General features: G+C 47.0%; 1 protein-coding gene across 6 annotated transcripts in view; it reads right to left on the bottom strand.

Moving 5' to 3' along the window:
• The window catches only part of SHANK2 (SH3 and multiple ankyrin repeat domains 2), a 4,166,579-nt gene extending 4,151,390 nt beyond the window's left edge, over positions 1 to 15,189 (bottom strand). For 5 of the 6 annotated variants that reach the window (XM_069623409.1, XM_069623408.1, XM_069623411.1 and 2 more), the window contains exons 1-2: positions 15,108 to 15,189; positions 14,713 to 14,941 (exon numbers count right to left, since the gene is read on the bottom strand). The gene's annotated coding sequence lies outside the window, so the exon portion shown is untranslated. The remainder of the gene's footprint in view (positions 1 to 14,712; positions 14,942 to 15,107) is intronic. The other variant, XM_069623410.1, reaches the window with a different exon arrangement.
• Between the last annotated feature and the right edge of the window lie 513 nt (positions 15,190 to 15,702).

The raw sequence follows: 15,702 nt of genomic DNA, 5'->3' as shown, positions 1-15,702 counted from the left end.
AGCCAGGCCTGGGAACACAGCTGCTGAATTCCCTCTCCTGTCGGGGGTAGTTGTCAGGCGCAATTCAGCTAAATGTCACTTTAGTTCCCAGTTTTCTACATTCAAATCAAACTTACATGCAGCTATTTTTTATATATACATTAAATAATTACTTCCTTCAAGTCATTTCAGAATATAGTTTTACATTGTATCCACCTCTTAGCAAGTCTTTCCTTGGCCTGGTTTGGGTTCATTTGTTCAGTTTTACACAAAAGTCTGGTGGTTTTAAAACGCCGGCTTTCTGATAGTGGTGAGAACCGGTATTGCATCCATTTTGACATAAAGAAAATGAATTCCCCACAGTTCTGTGTTGCTTTTGGCAATCAGCATTGCCATTCCCAATGGTTTCAGGCTACTGTGTGTGTAGCCCAATGGTGGTTTTAGGCAGTGCCCTCCTGTGCTCACAACATGGGCAAAAATGGGTGGCAGCCTATTCTTCATGTTTTCCCTGTGCACTCTCTGGGGAGTTCTCGCCATCATGATGTTTTCAATGCCAGTACTGCACAGTTTTATGGTAGGGCTTGGCTGCATGGGTAAAAACATCCCACAAGCCCCTCCTCTTGCGATGGCCATTCTGAACTTTCACTGATGGAATTCGCAAGATGTGGGATGTTCGCCTCATCTTCTTCCAATTCCGTAGATGGCACAGTTCAGCATCTTTTCCTCCCTCCAGTCGATCAATCAGTTCTCCTTGCTGGTCCTGATGGGAGGATTGGGCGGTACCCCGGGCCCCTCGGATTTTCGCTCCCCGTCGCCAGGTCGCCTCTTTGGTCAATCTCTGTGGTTTCATCTCTCCTAGGATGATAAAGCAAGAGTGGCAATACCTATTCATAGACATTTCTCCACCACTATTAATGGTGTGGCAAACACATACATTTTATACATCTGGTTACATTTTTCAGTCTGATTTTAAAACAAGATATAACATGAAACATTTTTTTTTCCAATCATAATATTTTAGAGACTATATGTGGGATATTTTAGGATGGGAACTGAATTAATCTGGAGCGGTCCCCTCTGGTATTGCAGAGGACTCCTCCAGTTGCTACAGAGTGTGCCTGGGATGGCAACACTTTAGCTGATTTATATGTACCCACTTGTCTTCCCCTTCTGCCAGACTACCTTTGGGGATGCGGATCTTATAGGCTACAGGGGAGATTTTGTCTATAATTTCAAATGGTCCCTTCCACGTAGGCAAACATTTTCGCTGTTTGGCCTGGTCCCTTTTGAAATTGTATAGATGGACTCGGTCTCCCACAGTATATTCCTTCCTGGTGGTCTTCAGGTCGTAGTGGGTTTTCATGCTATCAGCTGATCTTTCTAGATTCCGCTGAGCATAGGCAAAAGCATGCTGAAGGTGTTTCCTTAAATTCTCCACATACTCATGAGTTGTGGAGGCATTTATCAGTGTCTGCTCTTGGGTCCTGTAGAGCAAATCCTGGGGAAGCACCATCTTGCGTCCGGTCATCAACTCAAATGGTGACATTTTAGTTGCAGATGACCGGGTAGATCTGATGGCCATTAGGACCAGAGGTAATCGGATATCCCAACATGGCCCAGAATCTGCCAAAAACTTTTTTAAGATGCTCACAATGGTTCGGTTGTAGCGTTCTATTGCCCCAGAAGAAGTTGGCCGGTAAGCAATATGTAACTTCCTTTTGAACCCCAGTATCTCCCACATCTTTGTCATTACCTCGCTGGTGAAATGGCTACCTCTGTCTGACTCAATCCTTTGAGGTAGACCAAAACGGGAAAAGATGTGGTTAATCATCAGGGCAGCTGCTGTTTCTGCCTTGCAGTTTGGGGCCGGGAGACATTCCGCCCACTTGGTAAACAAGCATGTAACGGTCAACATGTACATGTTTCCTCTAGACGAGCGAATTACAGGGCCTACAAAGTCGATTTGCAAATCTGACCATGGCAGTGTCATTCCCCTCTTTTGGAAGGGCGCCCGGTGTGCGAGGGATGATGGCTGAAATTGTGTACACACCAGACACCCCTTCAAGTATTGGTTGAGGTCCTGCCCCATGTGAGGCCAGTATGCAACCTCTCTTAATATCTCATGTGTTGTGTGAAACCCCCAATGACCGGCGGTGGCCGCATCATGGGCGTGACTTAACATCAGGCTTCGGAATGAGGTAGGGTCCACCCACTGATCATGGCCAGCTTGGGATTTCCTTACCAACAAACCGTCTTGGATTCGGAACCTTTTTGGACATTTCATCAACACTCTTAGGTCCTCCTACCCAATGTAATCGGTATCCGTCAGGGGAAAGTTCTCAGGGTCCTAAATGTGTTGGTAAAACTCACCAATTATTGGATCCCCTTCTGAGCTGTAATCAAATAAGCATCAGGGGTCTCCTTACTCCATTGTGCAGTTGAATGATCATTGTGAGCATTTGTCTGGGACCTAGTGATAGCACTGACCTGGATTTCCCCCAGCAGGGACTCTATTTCTATTAGATCCCCTTGGATGGCCCCGGTTTTGGCCAGCTGATCAGCTACGTCATTTCCAGTTTTGTCTGGTCCCTCTACTTTGGAATGACCCTTGATCTTCTTCCAGTAGATGGTCATCCCATTCGAGGTGACCAGATCATCAATGTTTTGAATTAACTTCCCATGTTTCAAAGGTTTGTTATTAGCACATAGCATGCATCTGGTTTTCCAGTTAACCATATGCTCCACGAACCCGTTCCGTACATAATCCGAATCTGTGATTATGACCAGTTCGTGGAGTTGATGTTGGACAGCAGTGAGGATGGCTTGATGCACAGCCATCAACTCTGCTACCTGACTACTTCGGGGACCAATTTTGTATCCAGCGGAGGGTTCTGGAAACTCCTTCACCCATGCATTCCCTTCGCCGGCCACCAGTTCTTTCTCCCCGTTGTTGTCAACATGGTAAGAGCATCCATCCACATAGACAATGGGCATTCCCTCACTCTTGTCTTCTTCAAAGACTTTTTTGTGGGGAATTAAGGTATGCCTCCATGTTGTCCTTGATTTTTAGACTTTCGTCCTCGAGACAGTTTTCTCTGGCACAATCATGCAAGTCAGCCAGACCTTGAGCGAGGGGACTCTTCTTGTTTTGGCCATATCTGACCCCCACAGGAAAGCCTTGCATTGACAGAATCCAGGAAGTAATTCGGGAATTACTCACATTTCCGGCTCGGATTCTGTCACTTTGGAGATATTGCAGAGGCTGGTGAGGAGTCTCCACTATGATGTGTTCCCCTGGATAAACGGGAAGTAATTCTTCAATGCCCACACCGTTGCCAGGAGTGCCTTCTCACAATCGTTGAATTTTTCCTCCACAGAGGATAAAGTTTTGTTCGCATAGGAGATTACTTTATTGACCTTGTCATGCTATTGGTATAATACTGCCGTCAAGCACGTATTAGAGAACCCTGTCTCCAGGAAGAACTCCTTGTTTCTGACAGGGTAAGCTAGGCAAGGCGCTTGTGAGAGGCTTCTCTTGAGTTGCCTTACTGCCTCGGATTGTTCTGGACCCCATTCCCACTTGACCCCCCCTTCAAGAGATGAATCAGGGGTCTAGTGATCTCTGCGTAGCCCTCAATGAACTTTCTGCTGTAATTAGTCAGTCCAAGGAGGCTCCTTAGTTCCCGCAGAGTTGTGGGATCCTTAAGTTTCTGAAGTGCTTCCACTTTCTTTTCTTGGGGACAGAGACCCTGAGGAGTAATCTCATGCCCCAAGAAATTAACATGGGTTCTACACCACTGTGCTTTCTGAAAGGAAAGTTTTGCTCCGGGTGCCCTCAACTGTGTCAGAACATAACGGATCTCCGCTATGTGTTCCTTCACAGATGAACTTTTGATGAGGACATCATCTACATAAGCCAGGTTACCCCTCGCACCCAAGTCGGGATGGCCTTATGTAGGAAAATGTTGAATTCATTGCCAGAGTTGAGGTATCCGAAGGGAGTCCGGGTCCATGTGTACTGCTGGCCCCCAAAGGTAAAAGCCAGTTTGTATTGGTCCTCCCTACTGACAGGCACGGTCCAGTATCCATTGGTCAGGTCTATGGCAGTGAATACCTGTGACCCCTGGATCTGGGGCCAGCCCTTGGTCAATATAGGGCAGAGGCCATCGGGAAGTATGGACCCGTTTGTTGAGCTCCCTAAGGTCGGCGCAGAGTCTCCACTGGCCGTTTGGCTTCAATATTCCCAGCACCGGATTATTGAAAGTGCTGTGGACTGGACGGATTATTCCCCGGGACTCAAGGTTCTTGATTATTTCAGTAAGGGACTCCATGGATGCGAGAGGCAAGCGATATTGCTTCACAAACACTGGAGTCATGCCAGGGTCCATGGGAATTGTTGTTGTGTGGATGTCGGTGCGACTACAGTCATATGAGTCTACCGCAAAGAGATCTTGGAAATCCAAGAAAACTTGTTTCAACTTTTGCTTCTGTTCCAGAGTCACACAGGCATCAGCTAGGTTAACTCTCTCTTCCACCATCTGCCTGAAGCCTGGAAATACTTCTGGTTTGGCTATCTCAGCGGCCTCCTCCAGCTGGGTGGAGAAGTCCCTGGTCAGAGTGCTGATTTGGACTGGAGGCTTCAGGTGGGAAAGGCAGCCCTCATGGACCTGGAAAATCACCTCATCCCTCCTGAAGTCACAAGTCACATTTTCCTTACCATAAGGGCAAGAGGTGTACACCAGGAAGTTCCCCCCATGCCGGGTGAAAATCCTGCCTGGTGTTGTATTGTCATCACTGTCACTGTCAAAACAGTCCTTGGGGATTTGTCCTAACAGTTCATTTCCTAAATCAATGGAGAAATGTCGGTCATTAACCGCCATTCCAATGATGGTGCCTGCGGCTAGAGTAATACTCTGTAAGTCGCTGTTATCCACCTCTATTGGAATGGTGTCATGTTCTATGTTGACTAATGGTGTTGCGTTTACCCCCAACCCTTGCTGTTGGAGAGAAGCATTTAGATGAATATAAGCATCAGGGTTTTTCAATTTTTGTCCTCTTTTAACTTTCACTTCCAGGGAGAATTGTCGGGTCCTTTCTGGGATGGTGACTTCCTCTTTAATCTGAATTTCAACAGCATAAGGTAGCAATTGAGCTGACCTAAATGCTTTTTCTGGATCATCAACGCCCATGGGATTATCCGCTAACTGGGACCAAGCTTTGAAGTTTATTAGGTCCAAACTAATGGCAAAGCGATTGAGAATGTCACTGCCTAACTAAAAGGCGGCAGTGACGTCTCGCACGACCCAACAATTATGGACTATGCTCTTGTTGCTAATGGAGATTTTGAGCATACACCTGCTTGGCAGGAGATGTTTCGAATTGGGTGTTTCCAGATCCATTTCCCATTTGTCTATCAGTTTGAATGTGGGAATGGCTGGATCTTTTGCGAGTTGGCGGAACATGGCTTCCCTGATGAAGCTCTTACCGTTGTTCACACACACTCAAGCGAGAACAGAGTCCTTCCCATCATTTAACTGAACAGGGATGAACAACTGCTCTCCAGTTTGCTGAATGTCAGCCAGGCTCTGAGCTGATTTCACATCTTTCTGGACTATAGGAGGGGGAGTGTCTGATTGTGGATTGGTAAAGAATTTCAGAGTATTTCCTTCCAGTGTGGAATACCACCTTAAACTGGAAGGAAGGTTGATTTTCAGAAATAGAGAGGACCCCCCCTCACCAGTCTGTTGTCCTACTGCTATTACTGTCACATCGGGAATCTGGTTGTTCTGGAAGTGAAATTCGAAATTTGGTCAGATTTTTGTTCAACCATGTGGCAGGTGCCATTTAAACTAACATTGTTGACACTCTGTTTTCGTTTTATTGGGCGGCTAGTCTGGGTCCAGAGGACCTTGTTTATGCAATCTATCTATTATTATAACCTTCTCAGGAGGTCATTCCCTAGTAAACAAGGGGTGCCCTCTGGAGTCACTACTATGACCGGGTGTTTCACCTTGTGTCGCCCAATTTTGATGTCCAAGTCTGCAGTCCCCTCGACAGGAATTTTCTTCCCTTCAAAGTTCTGCAGTTGTCCAGGAAGGAGGTGAGAGGAATGCGGTAATTCTGTCCCCTTCCTGCATTTAGTTCATCAAAGGCCCTTTTGGACAGAAGGATAGCTTGGGATCCAGTGTCCACCAGTGCCAAAATTGTACCCTGCCCCTGTACTTGTACCGGGGCATAGTATCTTCACTCCTTCTCCTCAAGGGGGCACAGATAATGCACATTTTTAGACAACTGGTGGGCTAATTTTCTGGTTTTGGACATGGCGAGAGAAGAGATTTGGGCAGAATTCTGTAAGAGCCTGGGGAATCTGAAAGAAACAGTTGGCAACTGGAAATGGTTTCGGGTTCTGGGCCACCCCCCCCTTTTTTGGATGCAGTCATCAGGATGGGTTTGACCCATGGGATTTTGGTATTGTTGGTTCTGGGATAGAATGATGGGCGGCGACAGCTCATTCCCCACATCTACCCAGTCTAGGTTGGAATCCCTTGGGACTCATTTTTCCTTGGGAGGAGTTCCCCCATCTCTGAAGGAGAAGGTCCTTTTCCCAGGATCCTCTTGGGATCTCTCTCCCTCAAATTGGAAGACCTGTACCTCCTCCACAAAATGGGTCTGTTTGGGTCCTTTGTTTCTCCTACCTCCTCTCTGCTCCTTGGGTGGCAGACTTTCAGGGGTAGGAGATTTTGTTTCCGGTTCCTGGGTTTCCAGGGGCTGTTTACAAGTGGGGAAGGAAGCTTCCTCCGAGGCTTTACTCCCCCCTTCCCCTTGTGCCTCCTCCCTGGGAACCGGTGGGTTATCGGGGTGCTGCCCCCGTCATTATTCTGGAGCACCAGGCCCAGAGTTTGGGGCATTCTACGCCGGCATGCTCATCTGAGGGTTCTGTTGGGCCCTCAGCATGCGGCCCAAATCCTGTGCCATGTTCTGAACCTGGCGCTCTAACTGGGAAACCCGCTCAGGCTGATATGGGGCTCTATTTTCTCCCCTGGCCTGATCCCAAGAAGGGTACCTATCCCTTCTCTGGTAATACCCTGGCTTGGGAAGATTTGGGTACCCCTCCACCCTTGGCCACCCCTCTCCTGGATTAGGTGGTCTGGGCTCAGGGAATTGGGGAAAGAAGGATGGATGGTTTTGGGGTTGGAAATTGGGTGGATACCTGGGAAAAAAATTCTGCCCAGTGTTTGGGGAATTTCTGCCCTCCTGTGGGAAGTTAGAAGGGAGGTTCCCTGGGTCAGGTGCTTGGCTGGATCCCCCCTCTTGGGCTGGGGGAGTCATAACCCAGGAGTAGTCTGTTTCCCTTGTAGCGGGGACTTACATAGTCAGGGGAGCGGGGGAACCCATTTGTGGGACTACCTCCTTGACTCCCTGTCTGTAACTGGCTCGAGGGCCTTCTGGGCTGTGAATTATTTGGTGCAGGCAGGTTTTTAGGCCCCACCATCTCCAAATCTAAAACGGGGGCAACCTTTACCTCCGCCACCTTGGCAGCAGCAGGGGTGCTGTTGGTTTTGGGGTTTTTCTGCGCATTACTTTTATTTTCTATAGGCTTCTGCACCTCATAGATCCGGGTAGCCTGTTCAATGACCCAGTCTAGTGACCGCTTCTCGTGAAAATCTCTCACTAGCTGGGTCATGATGTATTTGGGCAAGGCATGGAAAAAAGTATTGACAAATTCTCTGCTGTCCGTGTGCACCCTTCTGGTGGTCTGCGCAAAGGCACGCTTCAATTCTTGCACAAATTCTTGTGGGGCCTGATCCTCCCCACATTGCAAATTGTAGGCTGCCTTGCGAGCCTCTTGAGGATTTCTATGAACAGAAAAATGTTTCAAGATGGCCGCCCTATATGCGGACCATCTTGAATGGTTTTGGTCCTCCAGCCCTGCAAAGAAACTCGAGTATTCTGGGGAGAATGTCCATTTGACATACTGGATGCAGCTATTGCTGTCCTTCAAATGGAAAGTCTCCATCATTTGCTCATAGAGCTCCAAGTGTTCCCAAACAGAATACTTGGCGTTCTTATGATAAGGCGTGATGACACTCCTGATTGCCTTAATCTGTTTTAAGGGGTCCTTAAGCAAGGCCCTTTTTACCTTATTGTCCTTTTTGGTTCGGGCAACCCTGGTCCATTCATCCTCTGATTCAGAAGCACTGCTCCCAGAGGTGCTTGTCTGATCTTCCAGGTTTTCCAAGATTCTGCAAGCCTGGGAATAGCTGGCAGAATGTGGGGACCTGGTCTCCTGTGTCCTGTGACGCTCAGAGGAGTCTTCAGATCCCTCCTTGCTACCAGGATTTGATGGGTACCCCCCCACTGACCGAACTGGGCAGAGGTCTTCAGGATGCCCTTAGTGGGCCTACTCTCCTGGGTTCCCCCACTAAATTGCACTGTACTTAGGTGCCCATGCCCGGATGCCCACCCATCCATTCCTGGGTGGTACTGGCCTATGAGCCCCATACTTTTGGCTGGATAGTAATCTGCCATTCCTGTGGCCCTGTGCTCATGCACGCCAGGGGACATGGGGGTGGCAGAGTTCAGGGACTGGGAGAGATGAAGGCCTCTGGTACCAGGGCTCCTGAGGTTATGCTCGGGCGTTTCCCTTTCCCAGTGAATCTCATCTCTATCAGCCCCTGCTCCCTGTTGCAATGCAAGAGCCTGCGCTTTCAGTTCCTCAGTTAAGGCCTTACTAGACTCTATCAGTCTCTCCTGCATGGCTACCTGTTGCTGGAGCCTATCATTGTGCTGGCAGAGAGCCTAATTTTCTCTCTGTGCCTCCTGATTGGTCCTGGAGTACTTGGCCAGTCTCTGCTGCAGGAGGGTTACCTCCTGAGTCCCATCCCTACTGGCCTGCTCCTTTCTTGCCAGAGTCTCCTCCACCCTCCTGGTGTGATCTAGCAAACCCTGATGCTCTTTTTGGAGGTCACCCAGCCCCTGGAGGGCCAAGCGATTTTCTTCGTTTTTTCTTTTTAAATGGCAGACTTCCTGGCCTAAGGTATCCCTTTCCTGACCAAGAGCCTGCATTTGTGACACCAGGTCATCCCTCTGCCTTTGAAAGGCACCAGCTTTCTGGCGTTCTTCATCAAACTCTGCCTGGGTATCCAGGTCTTTCAAAATCAATGTATTGCTTTCCTCTTTCTCTCTGTCTAGTTGGATTTGCAGGGTGGCTACCTGCTCTGTGCATGCCCTGTTGAAATTGATCTGTTGCTCCAGCTTTTTCTGGCTCTGCAGTAACGAGTCCAAACTGTCTTGGTGCTCCTTCTGCAAAGCCAGAATTCTGGTATCCTGGTCAGCCTTTTCCTGTTGCAGGATATCCATATCCTCCTTTATTTTAATGACATACTGTCTACTATCATTTTCTGACTCCTGGCTACTGTGCAGCCTCTGCTCAGAAGAGTCCAGGTCAGATTGGGCCTTCTCTAATGCCAACAGTTGCCTACTTGCCAGATCTTGGCCTTCAGCACATTTGTCCTGCTTGGCTCCCATATATAGATACAAATATGCCGCTATCCTAACCATCTTGTTGTGTTCATCTTTAGCTTTAGGAGCCATGTATAGTTCACTCAGGGCCACATGTGATCTCTCCACATATCTGACCCAGTTGTAGTGACCTGTTGTGTGATCGCCTGCAAACATACATTTTGGTCCTGCTCAGACCATTCACCTCTCACAAACAGTTTATGTAAGAGGTGCTCCCTAGCTATCTTCATATCTACCAAGGTCGTCATTCTGGAATTTGAGTTCCTTCCTGATTTACAGAAGTTTGTATTTTATTTTGCAAAACAGACCGTTTCCTTAGAGCTTTCCTTTGAGGGGTGCTTTCACAGTGTAAAACAGCGTGGTGATCTAACCGGATATGTGTATCCGGTCAGTTGGCACACTATATTCAGCTGCACAAGTGGTAAATCTAACCCAGAATATCCCGGACGAGCCCCCACTTTGTAAGTGACTCCAATCAAGCAATCCCACTAAGTCAGTGCCTTGTCTGGGATTCCCAAGGGAAGCCCTTATTTATATATTTTTATTGCAAGTTATAATCTGGATGATGAACCCTTGTATAACACCCCTCTCTTAGAATCCCCCTGACACCACTGAGCCAAGAAGTAGATTTGTTTTGCAAATTTAAAAGGTTTATTTGAAAAATTAAACAATATATATATATATCACACTTCTATAAATAAATTGATAATGGATAGTACACTTGTGAATATGAGCAGTAATTAGCAAGAGGTAATCCTACAGTAGCACAGTTCTTGGTTACTTATGAATAGGAACAGAAGAATAAGGTGGGAAAGAATGCTTTATATAGTTCAAGGAAACGCAATGATGAATGAAATGCAGTACAGAAAATAACTTGATATGGCTTCAACAAAAGACAATGTAATCACTTTTCCTTGACAATTCACTCCCCCCCTTTATGCAATATAAGGAGATGGAAAGCAGAGCACACAGTTCTCAGGAATGCAATCAAATACAATACGAAATTCAATTCCCCCCCAGCAAGCTTAGAGGGAAACAGGTATGATTTTAAAACACAGGCCCAAAATGCTTTGAATGTGGTGGCAATGAAGTGAAATGATGCTAAAAATGCTTGTAATTCCCTCTAGAGGTTCAGGGTGGGTGATATCTAGTTATATTAGTTCAGGCTCACTTTAGCAATGCTCTATGAGTAACTAGCAGGTTAAAACGAATTTTAGCAAAGGAAAGGAAGGAGCTGCTGATTTTTACACGTTGCTGAAATTGTGCAAAATGTCAAATCGCTGCAAATTTAATCTTGTGCGTCGAGCGTAATTAGAGAGGCCCTAATTAGGGACGCCCTATAAGGAGTAGCAAGTCGGTTCTAGGTTGGAAAGCCTAGAATCTTAGCTTTAAGATAAAAGTTAAATTTCGCTCCTAGCACAAACGTTTCCGGAGATACGGACGATTTTGTGAAGGTAGTTTTTCGGATTTGAAATTTAAAAGTTCAAAATGACAGGTGACAGTTTTCAGCTTTAAAAAGGACAGAATGACACACACGATTCCTATGAGGTAGTTCTAAATAGGTTAAAATAGTTTTAATTCGATTATTTTAAACTAAGAGATTAGTCTGGCACAGTCCTAGAGTACTCACACTATCTTTTGGACAGGAATGGCTTCGTCACCGATCGGGTCAGGATTGGCTGGAATTCTGCTAGCGGTTCTTCACAGCGGTCTGGTCTCTGGTTCTGCTCTCAGCACTGTACAGTTCTGGTCTCTCTGGATCTCTGGTCTCTGGAGGTTGATGGATTTGAAGTCTGGAGTCTCCCGGCAAAGCGTCCCGCAAGAAAGTGGAATGTGAATGTCCCTACCTGTCCTGCACTGTCTGCTTTTATGTGTTTAGAAGTGGGTGTGTGTGTGGCATAACTGAGCCTGCCCCTCTCTACGTGTCATTGGCCCAATTCTCCCCTCTCCCATGATTGTGGGAAGGAAATGGATTGTCATCATGATGAGGTTTGTTTATGGGTCAGAGGAACCTCCCCTTGTCAATTTGCCCACAAATCTATATTTGATTGAAATACATATTTCCCAGATACACAAGTGGTTGACATTACATGTACATATTACAGATACATTAAGACAGGTCTCTGTTCAAGCCCCATGTTCCTGCGAGCTGGGATTCAGAAATGACAACATTTTGCACTTTTTGGTCGGTTTACCAATATCGGACATTTACCAAAAATTACACAAATGTGCGCAAGGAGTATGGACATTGATTGATGAAGGGGTCAGATTTTTAACATGCAGACATTTGGAGTAAGACCCTATTTTCTGCTAGCAACCCCCCAGAATACACCACAGGGTCCTAACACCTCTTAAAACGTGCACAGAAAAATCACAAGAATAATGATATTACTTATATAATTCTGACAAGTCCGTACTATGAATTATCCATCTTTTTTTAAAATTATGCTCTGGCCCAAAGGGGTGTGGTTTCCCCCAAGCACATGGTGGAGTTTCTGGTTTGTCCACTTCCCCCAAGCTCAGCTTGCTAGCACAGGCACTGCCCCTCCCAGTTTCTCCCAAGAGGAAGCCATTTTACGACCCCCCCAATATAACATTTACCTGAGTCCAGGACAGGGCTTTGTTTAGTTTCCTGTAGTCCCGGTGCCACCCCCCTAATTCAATCAGAGAGGTGTCATCTCCTTTTGGCAGGGGAAGCAAGATGCAGCCAGGCCTGGGAACAAAGCTGCTGAATTCCCTCTCCTGTCAGGGTTAGTTGTCAGACAGAATTCAGCTAAATGTCACTTTAGTTCCCAGTTTTCTACATTCAAATCCAACTTACATGCAGCTATTTTTTATATATACATTAAATAATTACTTCCTTCAAGTCATTTCAGAATATAGTTTTACATTGTATCCACCTCTTAGCAAGTCTTTCTTTGGCCTGGTTTGGATTCATTTGTTCAGTTTTACACAAAAGTCTGGTGGTTTCAAAACGCTGGCTTTCTGATAGTGGTGAGCACCGGTATTGCATCCATTTTGACATTAAGAAAATGAATTCCCCACAGTTCTGGGTTGCTTTTGGCAATCAGCATTGCCATTCCCAATGGTTTCAGGCTACTGTGTGTGTAGCCCAATGGTGGTTTTAGGCAGTGCCCTCCTGTGCTCACAACATAGGCAAAAATGGGTGGCAGCCTATTCTTCATGTTTTGCCTGTGCACTCTCTGGGGAGATGTTTTCAATGCCAGTACTGCACAGTTTTATGGTAGGGCTTGGCTGCATGGGTAAAAACATCCCACAGTAGGTAGGTTAGGATCAAACTAACAAATGAATATAGAGGGATCAGAGCGAAGGGTAAGGATGACATGTCAACACACCTTAGTCGACAGAGGAAGCATAGGCAACTAAGGATCACCAACAGGGAAATGGGTAGAAAGGCAGCTGAATCCTGTAAAAAAGACAGCACTTATACCGGGTCGGGGGACAATGCGTACCTCAACCTGGTACACAAACATTGAAATAGCTCAGATGCAAACTGCCACCCCATCACACCTATCAACTAGACGAACAAACTACAATACCAATCCCATATGACAATCAGAGATGTGGAACAAAGAAATACAAAGACTAAGAGGCAAGAAAAAACCTACTAACCCCACAACTCAAAATTCCCCATACATCTCTCGCACAAAAACCCACACAACCACCTTTCCACACAGCAAACTGCACATACTTCACCACATTGCAACAACAAACACACATCTCGCACCAACAGCACATGAGGACCCACATCGATCCGATAACCGCACCCAAGCTCAGCGCAGGGTTAAAATCGAACCGAAGCTGCCAACAAGTCACCACCTTTCGCACTTTCCTACTCCCACTTCACCCTGCTAACCCCCAACCCTCCTTTTTTTCAGATCCACCAGAGCACCTGGAGACCATTTCCGTTGGTGACGGTGCACGGTACAAATACCTTTTACTTTAACATAATAATGCCACTTAGATTCAAGTGAAGCTGCACGGGTTGGGCTCAATCTTAAAACCCTTGATAGGCCTGGAAGTGGCAAGTTCATGCAACGGGAAAGGTGGCACAACAAACAGAAGCATGTTAGTACAGCCAATGGTTCAGCGATATAGCGCTTGCCTATCACATCCCAGTGGGTGTTGCATGTTTACTTGAAATTTGTGTACTATGCAAGCAACCAAAAAGTGGATTACTGGCCGGAAATGCTATACTCTCTCATTGAAAGCACAGCTCCCCAGTCCAGGCAAGCTGGTATAGTCTCTCATTGAAAGTATTACTTCCCTACATAACAAGGTAAGCGCACTCTGCTGAAAGCATTGGATGCATACAGAGATCTGCCAGTATTGCTCTGGAAAAGCTATTTCACCCATTCAGAGAAGTGTCCTATTATAACAGTGAAAGAAGTGCACCCGTGCCCAAAAGAACGAGTACTCTCCTGGTGAACGTACAGCATACCCACTGAGACACCGCCCCTCACAAATACATACAGTGCAGGTACAAAATGCCGGATTAGTTCAGCCACTAGACTCGATCCTGCACTAATCTTTCAAAGCCATTACCGGAGATGAGCCCCAAAGAGCACGCCGGTGTTATGACAGGCTGCGATTGCCGCCCCCACTCCGCAGCCCGTGTCAGCATCTGTACACATCTGACACCGAGCTTCCACGCTGCCCCACGCCTCGCGAATCCCGTGCCACGCTTGTAGTAGCGCTGCCATTGATGCCGGCAAGGAACACATGGCAGGATTACACCCCAGCCCCCACCTTGCCACGCTCTCTGACTGGGAAAGCATGCCTCGCACTAGCCACGAGAGAGCGTACACCAAATTTGCATTTCTTAACATTTTTTAAGCAGCACGCGTTTATTGGCCATGGCGTCGCAAAAGTGTGCCATCAGCCTTCCAATTGCAACAAACCCAGCCTTCTGTTTTTTTTTTTTTAATTCACAGGCTGCGAGGGGGGCAGCCGAAAAGTAAGAGTGGCTCAACTGCTACTATCCAGTAGTGCCGTAGCGATCCAGAACAGCTTTACTCCAGTTTTAAAAAAGCAGATATCCGTCACCATCTCATAGGTAGGTCCATAAGTGGCCCGCTGAATGGAATGCACTGCTCCCTGTGCAATTGTAAAGAATGCAGGCTGGCATGGCGCCCATTACTCGCGCATAATGTGTATAGCTCGGAATGCAATAAACAGAGTGCACTTTACCTTCCCAAGTTCTTGCAGTCTTCCACAGCAACGCGTGTCCACGGCTGGAAATGTCTTGCCCATATGCCAAATCCACCACAGCAAATGTGGCCCACAAATGCACCTGCCCGTCCGTGTTTCCAAATAATCCACCGTTCGCAAACACCAGCGAGAGGGACTTTAGCCCCCAAAGGACCGCCTTATTTACTTGACCGCGTCCACTGAACCTCTGTTTCAAATCCCGAGATGGCTAGAGGGGGAGAGGAAGGCAGAGGGAGAGGGAGGCAGAGGGAGAGGGAGCGGGAGAGGGACAGAGAGAGAGAGAGAGAGAGCATAAGCTGAGAAAGATAGGTTTAGGAACTGCCTTCGGGGGACAGCCATGCATCCCCCAGCACAATAGCTGTCAAAAGGCTCACCATGACACAGATACAGCAGCAGCACCCTCCAATGCACCTCCCGGTAGCTTGTCATGGCAACAAGAAGCCCTTCCCCGTGCACTGCACATTTCAAAAACTTTAAATGCCACGCAGAACAAACACGGAGCGTTCATTAGCATGTCAACATGCAGACCGGCGTTCAGAACTCCCAAAAGGGGACACCACGGGTTGACAGTGCTGAGGCGCTACCTGAAACAGGATTGCATTGTGAATTTATATGGCGCGCTCTTGAACTAAATGACCCAATTTGCCGCTCTGCCCAGATTCACCTGGAAGGCAGAGGGAACAGCGCACTACAGATGCTTAGTGGTTTTCTGAGGTAGGACCGTGTGTTAATAATTAATGGCTATTTTAATCACCTGCCTTGGATTTGAAGGGTTCTGGCCCTGGCGCAGTTTTCACGGCATCTGACCCACCTTTTCAGTGCAAACACCTTCTTTTGGAGGGCAACCACTATCTGATACTGGTCTTATAAGGGTTAGTGCTCTCCTTAGAATGACAGGGCACTTCGCCATACTTGATCGTTTTAGGAACAACATCAATGTTAACAGAACACACATCACGCACCTCTTGC

Source organism: Ambystoma mexicanum, chromosome 11 (assembly GCF_040938575.1).
Source record: "Ambystoma mexicanum isolate Mex_15411 chromosome 11, UKY_AmexF1_1, whole genome shotgun sequence".
NCBI lineage: Eukaryota > Metazoa > Chordata > Amphibia > Caudata > Ambystomatidae > Ambystoma > Ambystoma mexicanum.
This window is presented reverse-complemented; position numbering and strand designations above follow the sequence as displayed.